Raw genomic sequence first — 20950 nt, 5'->3', positions numbered from 1 at the left:
CTAAGGCACTGGAATTCCTTCTTCACCATTGGGGCTTTCCTGTGGAGCAACCGTATCCTGAAGAAGAGGAATGTAGTTGTTTAAAAGTTTATTAGCGAGATGGCGTCTAGAGATTCATTAGCACTCTGAACTTGCCCTTAATGCAATGCCTCACATTATTTCAGCCTAAAAAGGTTGCTGCTATTGTTGAAAAGTGGCAGAGGACAAGCCAGTCTACCCTCTTTAGATGGATGATTTCGTCTAAGTATTTCACACTACCTCCCTCTAAGCCAATGCCGTCTCCACCGAAGCAGAGGCCTCAACGTTGACTGCTTCCTGAACCAGATCACCCCCATTATAGGAAAGGCGGAAATTCCTCAAACTTCTCTCATCACAGGTGACATCCTTATTGGTTAAGTTGAGGATGATATGGTCCCCTCAGGGCTAGTGATGCCCCCAGTTTACCATGTGTGGGGGGATACCTGACTAGTCATTGGACAAGGTGGCATTTCTATGGGGCAAAGCCTTGGGCTGTAGAGGTTCTTCGCTCCTGGTATTGCATCCAGTTTACGAACTGTTGCTTTCCTCTGACTCTAAATCCTATGAACCCATCGTTGTTTTTGAGATGGTCCAAGAAAGACCTCCATCTACAAGATAAGGTTCAATCTATGGTGGGGAAAAATGAGATTAAAGAAATCAAGGACAGGTCTTTAGGCTTCTACTGCAATGTCTTCCTAGTGGATAAGTTGAGGGGAGGTTGGAAACCAGTCATAGACTTGTCTCATATAATCTGGTCATACTCCAGACCAGGTTCAAGATTGAGACCACAGCACAGTAATATACGTAATACAACAAAATGACTTCCAGTTGTCTATAGACTTGAAAGATGCGTACTTCCAGATGACTATCCATCCAAGGTCAAGGAAGTATCGGTTTTGATTTCAGAGGATTTCAGTTTTGGATCCTTTGTTCGACCTGTTGACGATGCCAGAAGTCATTATGTGTCTCTCCACTCTTGTGTTGTCCCGAGCTCCAGCAATGTCTACAGTATGGGTTTGTGAACATAGACTTGGTTTCCATCAAAACACAGGATTCTTTGGTTGCGTAAGGTCACAGCTGAGTTTGTCAAAGACATCTTTGTAACTACACAAATATAAACAATTTGCTGTTTACTATGGATATATTTTTCCGTAAATTTTAATACGAGGTGAACGACCTGCCACTAGTTAGAGGGGATAGCAGTGGGTAAACTAACCATCCCTACTCTCACACTAAGTTAGTCTGTTTATCCACTATTGCTTTTGGCTCGTTAGAGAGCCAAAAAACCCTATTTAAAAACTTACTATAACCTCACTTTGTTTTCTTTTTCTTCTTCAGATGTGATTGATTCCATTTGAGGACTTCTAAGATGTGTGTTTGTCCTGGCATTAAAGGGCACTATTAGGGCACCTTCATGTCTATGTAGGAGATTGATTCTCATTCCCTTTGCTTTGGATGCAGATGACACTCGTGCACTCAGGTGACTGCTTGTGCAGAGGGTCGAGAGTGGCCTTCTTCCCAGTGGGAGAGGTATGGGAGGTGACGGAAGAAGTCTGAAAGGAATTCTTCCTCCTTGTGGTTGTCCTCAAGGTGAAGAAGTCCCGACTTCTTACTTCACTGTCTCATCCACCCTCCGCTGACTCTGCTAACAAGTAAGAGTGATGACCCTTTGATGGACAGACAACCCTCGTGTACGAAGAACTCTGTCGCTTCTCATAGCGAAGTGGCAGTGCCCACCGACGAAGGGGGAGTATTGTTTGATGCTATGCATCAGCTTTAGCCTCCATTGGTGATTTGGCGCTCAACCCCATAAAGAAGGATGTTAGAGGGGCTGAAGTTAGGGGTACAGCGGTAGTGTACATCTGCCTCTACAGGGGTTGGCCATGGCCTTCCACCCCAGAGCATCTGGAGTGGAGTCCCTCCTGAGTGTCTCATGCCCATAACCGAAGTTTTTTCTCAACTTTCTGCCCACCTGAGGAGTTGTTGGCAGGGTCTACTACACTGTGTATTGGCCACACACATGCAACCCACAATTATTTAAGGGGCCCAGCCGGAATGCCAACACATTGGGTATAGGAAGAAAAACATAAAATCCTGAAGAAATTCACTGAGCATCGTATGGCAATGGAGAAAGCATATATGAAATATTTTTTTTGAAATTCCTATTACTTGCATAGTTACGTGGTAATTAATAAAAGTAACTCAATAAACCATAAACATTGTTCCCTACAAGAAAATGCCGTATTTCTTATGTTATCATAAATTTTGAAAATAATTACCTTTTAATGTAAAAGAAACTGTAAACAATGGCAGCTGTACAGCTTCCACGAGTCACAGAAGATGTATTATGCGGTAAATTACACCATTCGCCCCTCAGTCCTACCACAAACCTCGTAGAGAGTACATGTTGAGTTTGATCTCTGACATTCACTCATTTTTTACGTATGTTTTTTCTCGTGTTTGGCAAGAATTTTATCATTTCATGGAAGAAAAGACAATTTCAATATCTTGCTAACATAAGGAAAACGAAAATTCGCTCCATCAATATTTCAGAAGAGGGTAATATCAGTAGAGAGAGAGAGAGAGAGAGAGAGAGAGAGAGAGAGAGAGAGAGAGAGAGAGAGAGAGAGAGAGAGAGAGAGAGTGTGTTTTTGAAAAATTCACATCTAGCAAAATAAATTACTTTGAGAAAAAACTCTTCATAATATTGGAGGTATATATCAGGTCTATATAGGGTATTAATCCCAGATCCTAGTAGTGATTATCATTGGAGGCGATAAAATTTTAAAAACACTAATTTTCAGGATAAATCGCCCTGGTGTCGCAAAACCGAAGATCAGAGGCAAAAATCCTATGCAGTTTGGCTATGTCCTAAGTCACCTTATCAAGTGGTATAAATATCAAAGTCTTGTCATTAAAAAACGGCATTAGCCTGCCGGACCCTTAATGAAGAGTAATGGAAGGAGACAGGCCCCTCTTTGTAATATGTGTCTAGTGATAATATATATCAAACATATTTCAGTCGATTGTCCTGTTCTTAATCTTCAGAGAAAGAGACATTTTCTCCAGGACAAATTGTAATACCCTGAACTTGAAAAAATTTATACAGAGTATTGGTTTATATCATGAGCTTTAAATGATTTTATTATTAATTTAGTTTTTTTGTTCCTTTTAATCCCTCCTTATTTTGCATTTAGATATTATTGTATGAAAATTGTGTGATTGGTATTAGAAGTTAAAATGATGCCAAAGGTGAGAGTACAGTTATGGTTGATTAATTTGCATTTTACAGCACTGAAAAGCCTTAGATACCCCAGTGCTTGGCTTAAAGCCTAAATTTTATATTCAATTCAATTCCTCAGAGTCCCAGCCTGGCTTGTAATCCCAAGAGGTGAGCATGCTAGCTGAGCTTCCTCAGCATGCTGGGCACACTCAGGATCCTGAGCTTGCTCAATGCACTTACTTATCTCGCAAGGAGAAACGCTTTCGCACTGTTCCTCTACCCTACAAGGAACGTCACCCTTCTCGCTGACTTGAATGGGCTTGCTTTCTTGAATGGTCTCCCCATTGAGGTCCTCGTAACCAGGCACTAAACTTGTCTAAGCTTCGATAAAGCTCTTCAGAGCACCCAAACGGCAATGCCCCCCTCTCTCTTGCTGTTGCCACTTCTTGACACTGTACACCTAGGGTACAGAGAGCCTCAACGAGTCTCGTCAGACATGACCCTCAGGCCTCTACTCCCTACGAATAGAGCCACCTTGTTCTAATGTTCGCGAGCGAGGGTAGCGCGTGTTTGCAAACAAGCCTCCTCTGTCTTGCTTGTTTCTATCCTACAATATATGTCCTTCTATAGGATGCACAAGGCAGCGCATCAACCTCCTGCAAGTGTCCATGATGCTATGGGTCTTTTATGGGTGGGACAATCTTGTTCATCAGTACACACTTCTCCACCACTCTCTGGTGAAATAGACAGGCAAGCTCCTCCCACTATCGAAGGTCTGCACATTTCTCTGGCTGCACACGTGTACTTCAGTTCGCTCAACAAGAGAAGGATCTACTCATCGTCGGTGCGTTGACCAACACGTTCCTGTTGGGGCTCCTGTGGATGTCCTTTTGTTCGCAAAGGACGTGCCAAGTGGTTAGCTAACCAGTTCCAGCTCCACTATCGCAGGCCTTGGCAAGGCCAATCCCTCTTGTATTGTCAGGCTCACCTGGGAACTCCAATCCACCTGTGGATCCCAGTAGGAGTGCTGCTGTGAAGCCTGCTCCTCCTCCAGCTGTACCTCTTGTTCCTTCTCCTCCTAAACATTCGTGTAAGTATAAAAGATATATAGAGTCTAAGGCTTCCTATCCTAGCCTAGATCCCATTTGGGAAAAGCGGGGTATTATCCCAGTTAAACTGACCAAGAGGAGAAGAGGTCATGAGTAAGAGATGCCTCCCCCCAGGTGATACCCATCACCCAAGGACCAGCAGTAGTCTTGGAGATATCATTCACAGACAATTAGCAGCTGTCCCTATTTAGAGTTTGTGGCAACCAAACCAGCCACTCCCCTCCTGGAGTCTTCGTTAGTCCTTATGATCACTCCTCGGGGCTTGCAACCCATGTAAGTTTAGATCTAGTAAGTAGAGTCCATCTCTCTTAATCTCCCTCTCGTCCAAGCCCTGGGAGCAGAAAGCTGCATAAGGAAGATCAACAATCTGGGCGATCCTTTCTATTCCCTCCTGGAAGGAGATCCCCACAACTGGCAAGACTGGGATTTAGTTACCTTGGTATAGGATGGTGAAGGGAACCAGGAAGAAAGTCTTCTCCCAAGTAGCTGGGACAACAAAGGGACACTTATCTCGTCTACTTCCTTCCCATTTGTTCGTCAGAGGAAGTATTAGGAGATTTTGGATGAGGATCCCTCTCCTTTGCCTGTAGATCTGGCAATATTAGCTTTGAAAAACATCACTCTTGATAGATTGGTAGCACAACTATTGCCCTTCTCAGTTGCGCAGGCCATGAAAATGGAGTGGGTTGTAAAGGCTTCTTTGTTGGCAGTGTCATGGATCGACTACTGGTCTGACTCAGATGGTTATTTGATTGCCAATAAGGATTTGGAAAATCCAGATAAGCGGAAGGCTATGCACGTGTTTTCGCTTTTCAGAGCAAGGGCTGTCGAGTTCCTCACTCATACCCTAGCTAACCAATGAATGAACTGGATTCTGAGAAGGTGTGACTGTCATCTCAAAACTCCATAGGTAGGTACCAAAGAGAGAAGCACTCAATTTACACGTGTCAATAGAGAGTTCTTCCTTGTTTAAATTAGAAGATATCGACTCAGTGGTGGAGCGCTGGAGGAAAGCGAGTTATGATTCCTTCCTCCATAAAGCAGTAATATCTCATCCTTACTCTTTGGCCCTTGTGGCACCGATATTATCCCCCATCAACCAACAAGGACCCAGGAATGGGTCAATGGCTTTTAAGCAGTCCACCTGCAAAGAAGAAAGTCCCAAGAGCAGCCAATTCATGACTAGAGTGCTTGAGGCAGAGGAGGTAAAGGTTGAAGATGTGGTCGCTCCCATTAGGAATCATACCTCCTGCCTGTCCACCGATGGGTGAATGCATGAAGTACAGGTGGCAGAGATGTGAGTTCCACGGGGCCGAAACTTGCACGGTCTCAATCCTCCGTATGGGGTACCACCTTACATTTATTCTCTCTCCCTTCATTAATGCTTAATCCAGCGATGTTATGTTCTTTCACGAAGGGATCAGCAAAGAACCTCACCCTTTAGGCAGAACGCCAAACTATGCTGGAGAAGAATACACTCCAAGAGGTCCTAGATGGGTACCCGGGTTTCTACAGCCGACTCTCTCTTGTAGATAATGCGTCTGGAAGTAGAAGACCAGTCATCGACCTCTCGACCCTAAGCAGGTTTGTTTTTAGTTATGGTAAGGACTTCATGATAACATAGGATCTCAAAGATGCATACTTCCAGATCCCAATCCACCCATCATTAAGAAAGTACCGAAGATTTGTTGTTTACGATATGATATACCAAGTCAAGGTACTGTGCATCGGCCTGTCCACAGCACCTCAATTGTTCACTAGTGTTCTCTCTAGCTTCAACTTGGGATCAAGCCAACAGCATTCACCTGTTGCACTATCTAGATGACTGGTTGTTTCTACACAATCAGTAGAGACCCTTCTCTTACACCGAGGCAGGTTTCTAGCGTTTTGTCACGATCTGGGAATCGTGTTAAATCACAAGAAGTCCTCTCTGCATCCATCTCAAAACCTGGTATATCTTGGTAGGCAAATGAACACCATATTAGGCAAGTTCTTTCTGTCCCAAGACAAAGTAGAGAGACTAAAGGGAGTGGCACGTCCCTTTCTGAAGCGAGACTTGCTGCAAGCACACCTTTGGTTATGCTTGTTGGGTTACCTGACCTCCCTGGGCCCCAACAGCTGTCTATGTATTCGTTCTCTCCACTGGCAACTGAAAACATATTGGTCTCTTCACAGGGATCCTCTGGACTTCAGAATTCCGATAGCATCAGAGCAAAAGAGAGACATTGGTTGGTGGGTAGATACCAACTTCCTAAGGGGAGTAGATCTTCTTTCTCCTCCCCTGAATCTGATGCTCCTCATGGATGCATCAAAAGGAGGATGGGGCTCACCTGTTGCAACACCTGACCTACGGAGTGTAGTCGGAATCTGACCGGCAGTACCACATGAACCTCTTAGAAATGAGGGGAGCCTTTTTGCTCTTCAAACACTTCCAACAGCTCCATAGTGTTGATGAGCAACAACATGACAATAATGGTGTATCTAAGCAAACTAGGAACTTTTTCACAGCAGCCATGTCATTTAGCTGTAGAAATCCTAATTATGGATGGAAGGCAACTCATTCCCATAAAGGAAAACATTCTTACCGACAAACTTAGCAGGAAGAGTCAGATAGTTCGCTCCAAATGGTCATTGCCTCTTCGGAGAGCCAACAAAGCCATGACTTTGTGGGGTTTGCCGATGATAGATCTGTTTACGACATCCCTGAACCAGAAGTTTTGGTGTACTGCTCACCAGTACTGGATTCTCAGGCATCTATTCAAGAAACTTTCCAATATCTGGGGGACAACATAGACATCTGCTTGTTCCCCTCTTCTGTCTTATGAGAAGACTTATCAACAAGGTAAGGGCATCACAAGACCTGTCGATGACCCTAGTAGCTCCTCTGTGGCAGCAAGCAGAATAGTAGCCAGACCTATTTCTGGTCACAGAGGTACCAAAAATGTATCCTTTCCTTCCAGACCTCCTCAGACAAGCTCTCGCAGAGATTCACCGCAAGGAAGTCACTTCCTTACAATTTCAAGGCAGGAGATTATCCAACATCTCTCGCAAAGATGCTTTTCACAAACAGTGCCAAAAAAGATGTCTGGATACCTCCGTAAGTCATCTATATCCATTGCCGTCTACCAGGTAAAGTGGGCTATCTTCCGTGGTTAGTGTCATGGTAGGAATCTCGCTTTGCTCGGTGCCGCTAATCCTGTAATAGTTCTTGCTGTACCTCAAGATGGAAAAACTCTGGTCAATGTTGGCCTTCAAAGGCTACCGCCTTAAGCCTTGTCTTTAGACTGAACAAGGTGAACATTTCCTCCTTGACGTAATTCTCTCCTCATACAGAGTTTTGAGTTTACTTGCCCTCAGTTAGAAGTTAGGTCACCTCCTTGGAATCCCTGAAAGGAGCTTCCTCCTTACAAACTGCTTAACCCATAAGACAATTGCATGGTCTCTCGTAGGATATAGCCCATTCAAGGGGATGGCTCTGGGTAACACTCAACTTCGTCCCTAAGTTCGTTGCTAAGACTCATAATCCTGATCATTTGTTACTGTGTCTTGTGAGAGACTGAGGCACTATCTTACACAAACTTCCGTAGCTCACCCGAATTTTTGCGAGAGCGGGCAAGGTTAAAAAGAAAGTCACAAAAATTATGATCTCAGCGTGGATTCTCCAGGTGATTGAACGTGCGTTAAATCTCAACTCTCCCCTAAGAAATCGCAGACCCAGAGTTCATGATGTTAAGGGCATTAGTAGGCTTCTAGCATTTGAAAAATTCCTCTGTCATGCAGGTCCCACAAGCTGGTGTCTGGAATCTGGAAGTGTCGAAATACCTTCGTGGCCCACTACCTGCAAGTCGTAACCCACAGGAGCCTGGATACATTCCCTATAGGTCCTGTTGTGGCAGTACAACAAGTGGTTTAAGCTACCTCAGCTCCCTTACAGGACAAGTAGTAGTCAGTCAAGAACAGATGTTACTCAAAGTTAGTCTGTGATGATTCTAGAGATTGAATCGTATTTTGTGCCTTCATCTTCCCCTCTTTTGGAGTACAAAATCTAGGTGATTCGGCAAGGTGGCCTACCTCCAACTGTGTAGCCTGAAATACGTTATACAGTATATTTTTTATATCTCCATTCTCCCAGTAAGGGGGAGGCCTTCAATGTTTAGGTTAAGTAAGAGGAGTGCTACACACTCCGATATTTTTAACTGGTCAACTCACAGTGCTTAAGTTCCATATATTCGCTACTATTGCCCAGACCGTGAATTCTCATGCTTTACATACCGAGAGTTCGCGAGATGACAAGGGTACCCCTATCACGCTTTCACAATCTGAGCCGTACCTCAGGTCATATTCCCATCCAGTTGGGATTTTGGACTTCCACCCACCTTAGGGTGACTCTGTATAGTAAAGAAATATGGCTTGTATTTGTATACGAATAGATGACAAATTCAAAAGTAATTTACAGTTTTCATAGCCATACAAACATGAGCTCTTTACTCATACTTGACCTGCCATCACTTATCCCCAATAGAAAGTCCTGCCTGTATCCCCAGGAAATGGAATATCGTAGCAGGCAATCTGAGCTGACATTGCATTATAGTTGGTTCAGAATGGTATTTTAATCCTCTTTTAGCGAGGGAGCTCGCTTACTTTGTGGGGTTCGCTGATCACACACCTGAATCACATGCTGGAGGTGTATTGCTCACTGGGGCCAGACTCGTCAGCAGGGATGTAAGATGAATTCCAATATCAATGGGATGTTTCCCTCATTCTGTTTAATACGATGGTGTCCAACAAAATAATGTTTTCCCAGAAAATAAGAATAACATTAGAGGTCCCAAAGTGGCCACACCTGGAATGATATCTGGATCTTCTAGTTCTAAGAGAGCTACCAAATTGGTCAATTGCATATGACTAGATTTTTGTGCAGCATTGATTTGCCTGTCTCCTCCTTGCTGGAGGTTATCCATCATCTCCTTTGAAAGGTATTTTGGAGACCAATTAAAAACTAGGTTTCCAGATACCTCCGCAAGTATTACCCGTTTAGCCTTGGTGTCCTCTTAGAGAGTAAGTAAACTCCATGGACTCTTATATTTATTATCACAGTCCAAGGGCTGGAGGCAACTGTAGTTCTCCTATGTTTCATTAATGGTTGTCCTTGTGACTCCTCCATTTTATCAGTTAGGAAGTAACCGATGGCATGGATGATTTGCTACTATGTCCTGTAAGGGTGGTTCATTGTAGTGTTTAGTAGAACGTGCCTTGATGCAGTACAGAGGCTAACGTTTCAGGATGCATTGCATGATTGATTTTCTATGGCTTCAATATTTCTAGAATCTGAGGTAAGATTTCATTTTCATTAGCATAAATTTCCATGTTACTCTTTGAGGTATAAATTTTGAGGTACAGGACAAACTAATAGAGGAAAAATATGAACTAAACAAAAATAATATTTGTTATGTAAAAGAATAGAGAATAACTAAAATCCTATTATCAGAAAAAGGAGATAACTTACACAATTTCATACTTAAGTAGTTGAAATTAAATAAAAACCATACTCAACTTATCAACTATTACAATGGCAATATTGCTTTTGCAAAAATAAACACCGAGAATCATATCATATCCCACTACACCAGTTCTACAATTACAGTCATAAGCCACTATTTGAATTATAATTCTGAAGATTTAAAACAAACCCAAAGTATGGATTTTCACAATATTTCCAAAGAATAGTTGACAGTTCCTTACATGAACGCAGTTTATGTAGAACTCCGCAGCATGGAGAAACTGAGTCTATCTCTGTTTTCCCAATAAGGAATGGTCGTCTGGATGACCATTTTGCCACAAACTAATCTATCCCATAGTAACTTCAAACCCTCATCAGTGTCTTGCATCATTACCAGTTCCCCCCCCCCCAAAAAAAAAAATGTAGTATAGCCTACATTCAGTTCCTGTAGTCATTTAATCTAGGCCATGTCATCTTTAAACATAGGACTGGCACCAATTCTTCCTTGTCTCGGCTCTTGATAAATCCAACAACTGAGTTTTTCGCTTCCATGCTCTTTCTAGTCTCGGGAATGATCCATAAAATTCTGGATTTTTCACAGTGTGCAGTCATTCAGTAACAATGATAATCATATATGGCCCTCACAAAAAGGGCCTGTATAGAATGAGAACTAGTAGGCCTACCTTAGTAAATTATTTCGCTTCACACTGATCAGTAATTCAGATTAAAAGTTCACAACTAACACTTAAACAAACATCGCCTTTATCATGAGATCCCATTGGAGTATAAGCAGGAGTACAAGATCAGACTTTCTTGGTATTAACAACACATAGGAAATATTGCTTGGTAGCTTTTGCATTTTATTCCTGCCACACTGTGTGCAAGGTGCTTTTTATGCCTTAAACAAAGATAAGGTGCTGTGAGACAGTTATGTAGAATGGTGAGCATCAAGCAAACTTCAATATACAGTATGGTCAACATTGATAAAAAATTTTGAACTTACAATTGTTCCGTCACTAATACAAACTAACTTTATGTATAGGGGATATTACTTTTGGCGAAGCTGAAAGAGAAGCCATAAAACATTTAGGAAGGGTTAACCACCCACCCACTAGTTAGTGGGGGTGGGGGTTAGTTTGCTACCCCATTCACTCACACACCTGGGCTGAGTAACCACTATTTACTTTTGGCTCAGTGAGAAAAAAAACATTCCTCTCCAGCCCAAATTTGTCTGGCCATTTGACTTTTTCTTTTTACTCTTTGTGTTTTATATATATTTAGATATTCATGTAATATTTTATATATAAACCTTTTTTTATCATTACAGTATTTCTGTTTCCGTGTCAGCGTAGTGAGGCATTTCTCAAAGGCAGAGAAAGCTCTTATGGTCTCTTTCCCTTTAACGTCGGACAACTTGTAGGCTGTTGCCCTCCCCTGACAACAACTCGGCATCCACTGTAGGGTAGTTGTCCTTATGTGAATACTCCTTCTTCGTTCAGATGTTGACTCCGCCCGCTCACTGCGATTCTTCGGAGGGACTTGCAGCCTACCCAGAGCTAGACTTTGGTCTTGCTCCTCTTCGTTGATGACAACATTCTCCCTCGGTCTATATTGTAGTCGGAAAAGGGAGTACATGGTTTGAAGCATGTTTGCTTGTGCAAAATCCGGGAATTCCTTTTCTATTAGTGGGTTAGATTATTCTCATGAGTGTTGTTTCTTTAGCAAATTAATTTTGAATAAAACTCTAATTAATTGAACTTTTTACAACAGGCTAATTAATTGTGAATAGAAAGGTTTTAATTTACCTTCCTACATCACTAATGATACTGCACTCCTTGATCCTGCGATAGCAGCTGGCAGAGGGAGTACTTAGCCTTTAGATTGTTCCTTTCCTTATCTGGGAACTCCTTAACCACTCGCGAGTTAGGTTGTTCTCCTGAATGTTTTTTCGTCAGTAATTAATTTGAATAACAACTGTTTCTAATTCAACTTATTTTTTTTTTACAGTCCTTACTATGCCACTATCCTTTGACGATGACAGCAGGCGAAGGGAGTTGCAGTCCTTAGTATGTTTGTGCTCTCTCGGGGGACACCTTTCCTGTCCACGGTTTAGGTTGTCCTGACGAAGTTTTTCGTTAATTCATTTTTGTTTTTTCCTCAGTGCTATTGATGTCATACTTCTTCATTCAGTTTATTAAGTCCGCAGAAGAAGAGCAGAGCCGATCGCTCCTGTGCAATCTGCTGCTCCTGCCCCATCACCACCCAGTTCTCCTGCGCCTGGGGCAGCTCTTGATCAGCACACTGACAACGGTCTTTCCCTCACGAGGGTTCGGTCCCTTCCGAGAGTAACTCAGTTTCTGCAACACTCTCTGCTTCTGTTCCCTCGGTCCTCTTGCTCAGGCGTAGGAACGAGGGCAGTGGCAGTCTAGGTTCTTTTGGGAGTTCTGGTCATAGGATCCCTCTGGGGTGAACTCAGAAAATAGCTCTAGCTATGTTTCACAGGTAGCGCTCATCGCCGACCTTCAACTTGAAACATGCTTGGTGACGAGAAGCAGAGACCATTGCCCGGTGATCCGCCTCCAAGTGTTGGACAACTTTTCCCTTCCGAGGGAGAGTTAACCTCTACCAGGTGTTGGGTTGCTCTCCCTTCGGTGGGAGAACATCCCTTCACATGCTTCTCTCCAGTTACCTTCCTGCTTGCATAAGGAATGGCTGACAGTAACAACTCATCACACAGCTGCTGACTTGTTGCCAAAGACTGCGCTCTCCCCCTTGCATAGCCGACTCTTCCTTCGGGGGAGGAGCAAAGTCAAAGGCAGGTCTCTCCTGCGGATTAATGTTTCCCTCATTCATGAGTGAGATCTTCCCCAGAGACCTTCTAGAGACCTCCGTAACTCTCTGCTGATACCTTTGGAGCAGGTCTCCTCTGTGGAAGAACCTCGCCACTGTCGACGAGTTTCTCGTGAGGATCGTCATTCTTCCTCGCCTGGGAGTGCTGTCCTCCTCGACACTAGACGTTCTCATTCCCATGCTGTAAGAAGATGTCTCTTCAGTTCTTCAAAGGACCAATGATCTCCGCCCTCTTCTGTCAGACTATCACCTTCAGGCCCTCGTCACTCGCTAGCTGGTCATCACTCGCTAGCTGCTCGTCACTCGTCTTCAGGTGACCATCACTAGTCACCTCATGATTGTCACCAGCCGGCTTGTGATCATCACCCGTCTGCTCGAAGTCGTCACCCGTCTGCTCGTGATTGTCACTCATTACCTCATGCTTGCTCGCCAGCTCGTGACATTCACACTCAAGCTCTCCATCATAGTTCAGGTCATGTTGGTCATTCACCTTATCTTCAGCGTTTGCAGACTACTCGTCGTTCACTAGCTACTTCAATCTTCAGCTACTCATCTTTTTCTAGCTGCTCAAAGTTCACAAGCTTTCAGGCATTTGCTATCTTTTCAGCATTTACTAACTCTTCGTTTGCTAACTTGTCAGCTTCTCGGTGTTCGCCACCTCGCAATCTTCTCCGCGTTTTCCAGCTCCTTGTTGTTCGCCAGCCTCTTGGTATTCACCAAACCTGCATCGTTTGCCATCATTTCGTCGCCTGTCAGGTCACCATCGCCCATCAGCAAGTGATCACTCATCAGCTCTCTTCCAGGTTCCTGGTATCCAACAACCTCCACCAGTTCCTGGTTTCCAGCAACCTCTGCCAGTTCCTGACATCCTCCTCTACTAATGAACTTTTTGATGAATAGCTCTCCCCGCTTACGATAAGAAATCCAACAGACACTGAAGAACCTCAGAAGCCTTGACCCATGGTGTGTTTTTCTCCTACTTTGTTCAACAGAGAACGTCTCTGGTATGGATCGCAGATCTCTTCCGGCCACGATCCTCGCTACAAGCAAACATTCTGCTCTTCCCTGCCAGACCCTCATTCTCTTTTCATCTTATGCAGAGTGCTCTAGCGCTATGGCTTCTCCGATCGCTTTAGAGAATCTTAGTGATTCTCCTCATCTAGACGAACAAAACCTCAACGATGGTCCACATAATCTTTCGTTTATACAAGTGGCACTATTTCAGTAGTGCTTACCACAACATGCAGTTGAAGGAGTTTAAGACACTCCTTTCCCGGTACCTAACCCAGCACTTACTTTCGATGAGAGGGGTAAAAGCACAAGTGTCAACCTTGGTTCTTAATACCTCACTCGCCACTGGGAATTTATGGTTTCACACAAGTACAGTGCTATCGGTTTCCCAGTGTATTCATCAGCTCTCCAGTTCTCATCAGCGCTCTCAAATGTCCATCTAACATGAACATTTTCATCGGACCACAATCACTACTATTACTACATCTACTACCACTATTGGGCTGATGTGTTCTGTGTCTAAGGGACTAAGCTCCTTGTCTCTTCCTTTTAGTAACTTTTTTGGTATATAATTACCTTACAAGTTGACATCTTCATTGAATGATAAGTGCATTGTTAGTTATGCATGCGCCCTCGTCTATATGTCGCCGCAATGCAGGTGGAACATAATTCTACACAGCGGTTGCTGCAATTGAAATCTTCAGACCACTCGCTTGTGCCACCTTTCTGATGACTCTGGACGAATCTTGTGAGCATAATCCCTAGGGGTTATTTGCTTCTCCTCTCTCCACAAGTTTGAGAACTTGTCGGATATCTGGCACGTATTCTTTTACCTATTCCTTGGATCCTCTCCTCAGCCTTTCTTACCTGAATCGTGACACACAACCCCCTGGGGTTATTTCCCCTTTTCTTTCCCGTTGTTCCAATTGATTGAATTCAGTTGGATTCCCCTCCGGTGAAGCATTCAACCAACCCTTAGCTTGACCTTGGTCGTGTCCTTCAACCCTCTGGTGATAACGCCCTCCGGTAGCCTGAGTTCGCCAAGTAAACAGACATACCACTTTTAAAACACCGCTTTCCATCCAATCAGCAAAGTCAAGCAACATTTGGGTCCAGTCAGTACTAGGATGGGTAACCACCTGGGAACACCAGAGGCTGTGACATGGATCGGTGTTCTCATCTGAGAGTTAACTCCCTGTTCTCATCTGAGAGATAACTCCCTGTTCTCATCTGAGAGATAACTCCCTGTTCTCATCTGAGAGATAACTCCCTGTTCTTTTCCTCGGGTAGGTTTGCCCCGTGGTGGGTTTCCATCCTACAAGTTTGGAGTGCACAATTCTTTTAAAAAAGAACAGAGAATTCACAGCTCAACTACAAGAGAATACACTTTTCTCTCTTATTCCCACCTGTGGAGGTGTGAGGGCGATTTTCTTTATTTGCACAATCTGAACATCCAGTCATACGCCCGTCTCAGGTGTTACATCTCTTGGCAAAGCGATGTCTTTCCTTGAGGTCTCTCCGAGATTTTACAGTCAATTCCTCCTATAGGAATCTCCAGTTTCATTCTTATTTCTTGGAATGTCCAATGTTACATGAGTTGAATTTTCCGCCTAAGAACAAGAGTGAAAGCGAGAGAGAGGTTAATAAGAATCTATTTAAGTTTATAACCAAATATATTATGGCGAAATTTCCCCGGTTTATACAAAATAGCCCGATAGACTGGGCTGAATCACAAGGTCTGAGGGACAAACTTCACAAAACCCTCGGGGAAGTAATTAGAATATGGTTATATTTTAACAAATTTTATTACAAAAATAATAATCTAATACGAAAGAAACATGAAAAATTAACCTTTACTTGACATACAAGAACATGTGACCGAAAAAAAACTATGTCCACTTCGGACTCAAGATATCAACAAAATTAATTGAACATTTATAAAGTTATCTCGATAAACCTCTTACAGAGACCTTTAGAGTTACTTTACACAATAACACTGATCCCCTGGCACAAGGATCGACAAAATATTTATAGATACAAACTTTACAACAACTCTATCAAGACCTACACGGAAACCGACCTGGGTACACTAGGCGTGGGGAGAGAGAACAATTAGATGGGACTTATTGTGATTGGGGACGTCGGATCAAAGAGAGCGAGCAAGCCTTGCAACTTCCGACGTCACTTTTTTGGCGCGATTTGTCCTGAACCTAAATTTCTAGATTGGATTTTTTTATCATGTTACAATAGAATGACGTTATTTTTCCTAATCTTAAATTACTAGTAATTGATTTCTTTAGTCTCAGCGCCTCCCCTACCAGGCGGTTTCTCTTTTTGGTTCTAAACATTCTCGTCTTGAACGACATTCATTCGCCCGCGAGTCCTCTCCTTTCCCTCCAATTTGACGTAGTCGTAGGCGGAGTCAAATGGCGGGAACTTCGATTTATCAGGTCGAAATCCCCGACATATATTTTAGTTTTTAATTAAGTACCAAAAAAAGTAATATAATTTTATGTATAAATGTACATCCATACTTGTAAATGTTTATGTTCACAATTAAGCATGTTTACAGTACATCGTGGCTCTTTATTTGTGAATGAGGTTTGCTCTAAGATAGTATAAAATAGAAAGATTTTGTAAGGTTAAATAACAAATTAAGTTATAAAAATTATATTGCGTTTGTATAAAATAAACTTAGTTGCTGCTATTACAAATATTCATATTTAATATCTTATTTTACACTGCGTATGTATATGACTATGGATGGTCAGCGTCAACAGCTGATTCGTCTGTTGTTATTGTTTGATACACATTTTAATTAGAAACTGGTTGATAGTTGTTGAACAGTGTTCTTTTTTTTTTCAAGGATTACGTGATAGGGAGCAAAATGATATCAACAATACTCTTTTAACTATATGTGAGCATAATCGTGATACTGTTGGGACCTTGAAAACAGCTGACAACATGACCAAAATAAAAACAATAAGTAATTTCTGTTAAAATACATTTTGAATTGATAATAGAAAAGTACATAAATTATTAAATGAAGTTCACTTAAGATATAATTCCAGAATTGTTTTAGACATCTTTCATTTCAGATACGTTATGGTGTCGGCTATTAAGCTACAGATCAGCTAACGAAATCAAAGGACGTCTTAATCCTTGCCTACGATCGAACATAGATTTAAGCAAAGTAAAAGTTTATTGTGTGTAGTATTTATCTGACACTTTGTAAAGAAACCAAGATTTCTGTTTAATATCTTCTATGCATGTATACTGTAGTAAGGCACCTCAGAGAGAGAGAGAGAGAGAGAGAGAGAGAGAGAGAGAGAGAGAGAGAGAGAGAGAGAGAGAGCGTATTCATATCATAGTTAATAATAGCTTAAAATGAAATGTATGAAAACCATGATATGAAATTGATTGTAAATAAATAAGCATGGCATTAAAAGAAAAAAAAATATGTTACGATCTGTTATCTATTTATCGAAATGAAAGAAAAATTAATCGCTATTGTGTTTGATATGTGTATTAACATTGTGCATTCGTACATGCCATAAAGTAATGTTCATTGTTTTTTTAAACTTGAATATGTACTTATTGATATAAAGCTAATTGTAAATAAATATTTATTAGACTAAAAGGAAAAATATGTTACAATCTTTTATTTCATTACCGAAAGGAAAAAATAAATAAATCGCTAATGTGTTTGATATGCATACGCAGTAGCATTGTGCGTTCATACATGCAATAGTTTTGTTTATTGTGTTTTTTACCTTAAAATGTACTTGTTATAGAATTCATGGTAAATAATAATCATGAATTTAAAAGGAAAAATGAGAGAGAGAGAGAGAGAGAGAGAGAGAGAGAGAGAGAGAGAGAGAGAGAGAGAGAGAGAGAGAGAGAGAGAGAGCAGGTGAGGAGGGAGAGGGGTGAGGATATGGACGGGAGGGAGGCAAGCGACAGCCGACGGTAGTGACAAGAGTAGGCTAATGCGTCATAATGTGAATGTTCATAGCTAATAACTTATTTTACTATAATATGAATGTGTACCAACCGTGTGTCACACAATTGTACATAATTCCTATTGTATATATTATGCTTGTATGTGCGCTCTTCCCTCGCACTAAAAAGAACCTGAATGATCATGTCTCCGGTTTTGCTCTGAACTTTGTCTGTCCCTCGAACATGCCATGTCCTGTTGCCTTGCCGTTTTGTATATAAAGAAGAGTGTTCCTTAATATATAACTCAGTCGTTTCCAATCTGCCTTTGAATTCACAACCCTTCTCTCGGCCCGTCACATTGGTGACCCCGGAGTGACTCGCTCCTCCCGCCTCCCCATCCCCCCTACACCTCTCACCGTTACTATGACGCCGTCAACGCATACCTTCTGCAGCAGTACTCGCCGTCGCCAGCCGCCCGTATAGCAACGCCTTTTCAGCTCTCTCAACAACCGTTGGGGGACCAAAGGGCTTCGCTCACCCTCGGGAAAATGACCAGTATCACTCGCCTGCAACCTGTCGCAGACGGCTCTCCTCGTGATGTGAACCCACTTCATGACTTTCAAACTTCCATCAACGCCTCCACTCCTGACGAAGAGATCATCTCTTCAACTTCAACCGAAGCTGACTTGAATGCTATAGGACATACACGCCTATGAATCCCGTAGGACATACACGCCTATGAACGCCGTAGGCCTATGAATGCCGTAGGATATACTCGCCTATGAATGCCGTAGGATATACTCGCCTATGAATGCCGTAGGCCTATGAATGCCGTAGGACACACACGCCTATGAATGCCGTAGGACACACTCGCCTATGAATGCCGTAGGACACACTCACCTACCCCGTGACGAGCCGGAGCGGCAACACAGCCAACCATCATTTACCACTTGCTCGCACCCCAACCAACGACTTCTACAGCCACTCACTGCTGCTCATCGGCGCAGTTGTTACTATTACCTCTCCAGATTCAGGGCACCTATTTAACATGTTCAGTATGTCATTTTTAGAGGGGGAGCCATGTACCAACCGTGTGTCACACAATTGTACATAATTCCTATTGTATATATTATGCTTGTATGTGCGCTCTTCCCTCGCACTAAAAAGAACCTGAATGATCATGTCTCCGGTTTTGCTCTGAACTTTGTCTGTCCCTCGAACATGCCATGTCCTGTTGCCTTGCCGTTTTGTATATAAAGAAGAGTTTTCCTTAATATATAACTCAGTCGTTTCCAATCTGCCTTTGAATTCACAACCCCTCTCTCGGCCCGTCACAAATGCAAGTGTAAACTGTTTCACTCGAGTTCGTCAAGACCGCATCAGTCTCCTTTGGATCCAACCTATTCTGGGGCATGAGGGATCCCTCCCTTCTCTTGGGGCTTTACTAAAGACGGACCTAAGAAAACAATTGACAAACAATGTTCCTGCTGAGAAGTCAACCTTCTTGGCCCTTCCCCGAATTTGGTGCTCCCTTCAGATGCATCAAAAAAAGGGCGTGGGGACCATACTGTATCACTCAGACTTGGAGCTCTGGTTAGAGTCTGAACGGTACCACCTATTAAAAATCCTAGAGATGAGGGTAGCTTTCCTACAGGACAAGCCCAAGTCACCTCCCCCCCCCCCCTCCCTTTTAGAGGGAACTCAGATTCTAGATTTGACCGGTTTCTCAGACAACACCCATTGTCAGTCTACAACTTGAACTATAACTCGTGGATGGGAAACAGAAAGTGCGGTCAGGGGGTTCATCTCCAGGTGCCGGAACTCTTCCTTCTGAAGGAAAGTCCCTCCAACCACTGGTCAACAATCTTCCTACTCGTGGGGAGAATTGCCAACTGCAGCAGCAAGAGAGACTTCCTTCACCTGTTTGTTCTCCCCTCCTGGGGACTCCTCAGGCATGAATTGAATTCACTCATTCCCTGCTATGCACTTCAGGGCATGCCACGTAGTCGGCTGTCTTGTCTCACCCATCAGACTCATCTCATTAGCAAGACAGACTAGTCCCCGACGGAGATCCCTAAAGATCCTACGGGAATTGGTTTCATCCATTCCCCGCCCTTGATCTTCGGGAGTAGGCCATCAGACTTGTCTCCCCAGCAAGACTCGTCTTGCCCAGCAGTCTCGTCACGACCAGCTGACTCATCTGCAGCTCCCGACGGAGATCCCAAGAGAACTCCCTCAGTGACAATAACTGCCCCATGTGAACACCTTTCACTGAGCCGTATCTTCCCTGCAACTTCATTTCTGGAGACTATCCAGCTCCTTCCTTTCCACAACAAGTTGCGAAGAGGATGTCTGGATACCTATGTAGATTTTCCGCTTCGGGCATAACAGCCCAAGGAGACTGTATGGTATAGCATGGAGGGGATATCTCTCCCCTCGATGCTCCTATCCCAGCAACAGAGGAGTTCCTAGTTTACCTTCAGGAAGAAAATATCTCTTGGAACTGGCAATGAAAGGCGACCACTAGTCCTTGATGGACCAGGTAATACTCGATTTTGTTATTGGCAACTCGTGTCACAGAATTCCAGCCATTCAGACTGGGTATCGTTCGCAGAAGGACCAATGATCCAGATCAACGATTGCTATGCCAGAGAAACGGGAGTCTCTATCTCAAGTAAACTACAAGAGCTCAAGCCCGAGTGTCAGCTCTCTTCGTCAGCTCAGGGAAGGTTAAGAGAACGACCACCAAGAGCACATTCTTTGCTCAGATTCGCTAGGTTATGGACCAAGCGTTGAATCCTGATCCTTCCCCTCATAAGGAGACGTGAGCTCATAACGTTAGGGTAGGAGTATGCAATTTTATGAAGACTACTCTGTGATGCAGGCCTTGTCAGCGGGTGTGTAGAAGAGTCAAACAACCTTCAACACCCACTTCCTGGAAGACATGACCCACAGGAACATGGAGACATTCTCCATTGATCCTGTGGTGGCTACACACTAATTGGCTTACACACCTCAGGCTTCTTAATGTAAAAGTAGCAGATGAAAGAGCGAAGAGTTTAACCATGGTTAAGTCTGAGATGAATGACAAAGAATGATTGGTTCTATCTTTCATCTTTCACCCTGTGGGGTAACAGTACCTATGGTACTTTCCAAATCTGACCTAGTCTGTCTCCAGGTAGAATCATTTCCCTTGTGTAACCTGGTATAAAGAGATATTGGATTGGGTAACATCTACGGTTGATTCTAGGATTCCTGCGTTTTCAGAGAATTTTACCTAGATCTGTCACATTGCTA

At 43.1% G+C, this 20950-nt stretch overlaps 1 protein-coding gene across 3 annotated transcripts in view; it reads left to right on the top strand.

Annotated features, from left to right (window-relative positions):
* The window catches only part of LOC137618672 (zinc finger protein ZFP2-like), a 188625-nt gene that overhangs the window by 74109 nt on the left and 93566 nt on the right, over positions 1-20950 (top strand). Inside the window, exon 3 of one of the 3 annotated variants that reach the window (XR_011039784.1) lies at positions 16810-16992. The exons of 1 other annotated variant lie outside the window; for it this stretch is intronic. The gene's annotated coding sequence lies outside the window, so the exon portion shown is untranslated. Of the gene's footprint in view, positions 1-16577; positions 16630-16809; positions 16993-20950 lie in introns of those variants that run through there. One more of the 3 variants, XR_011039785.1, reaches the window with a different exon arrangement.

This window comes from Palaemon carinicauda, chromosome 25 (genome assembly GCF_036898095.1).
Source record: "Palaemon carinicauda isolate YSFRI2023 chromosome 25, ASM3689809v2, whole genome shotgun sequence".
In the NCBI taxonomy this organism is placed as follows: Eukaryota; Metazoa; Arthropoda; class Malacostraca; order Decapoda; family Palaemonidae; genus Palaemon; species Palaemon carinicauda.
The sequence above is the reverse complement of the archived record's forward strand: the minus strand, read 5'-3'. Positions and strand labels throughout refer to the sequence as shown.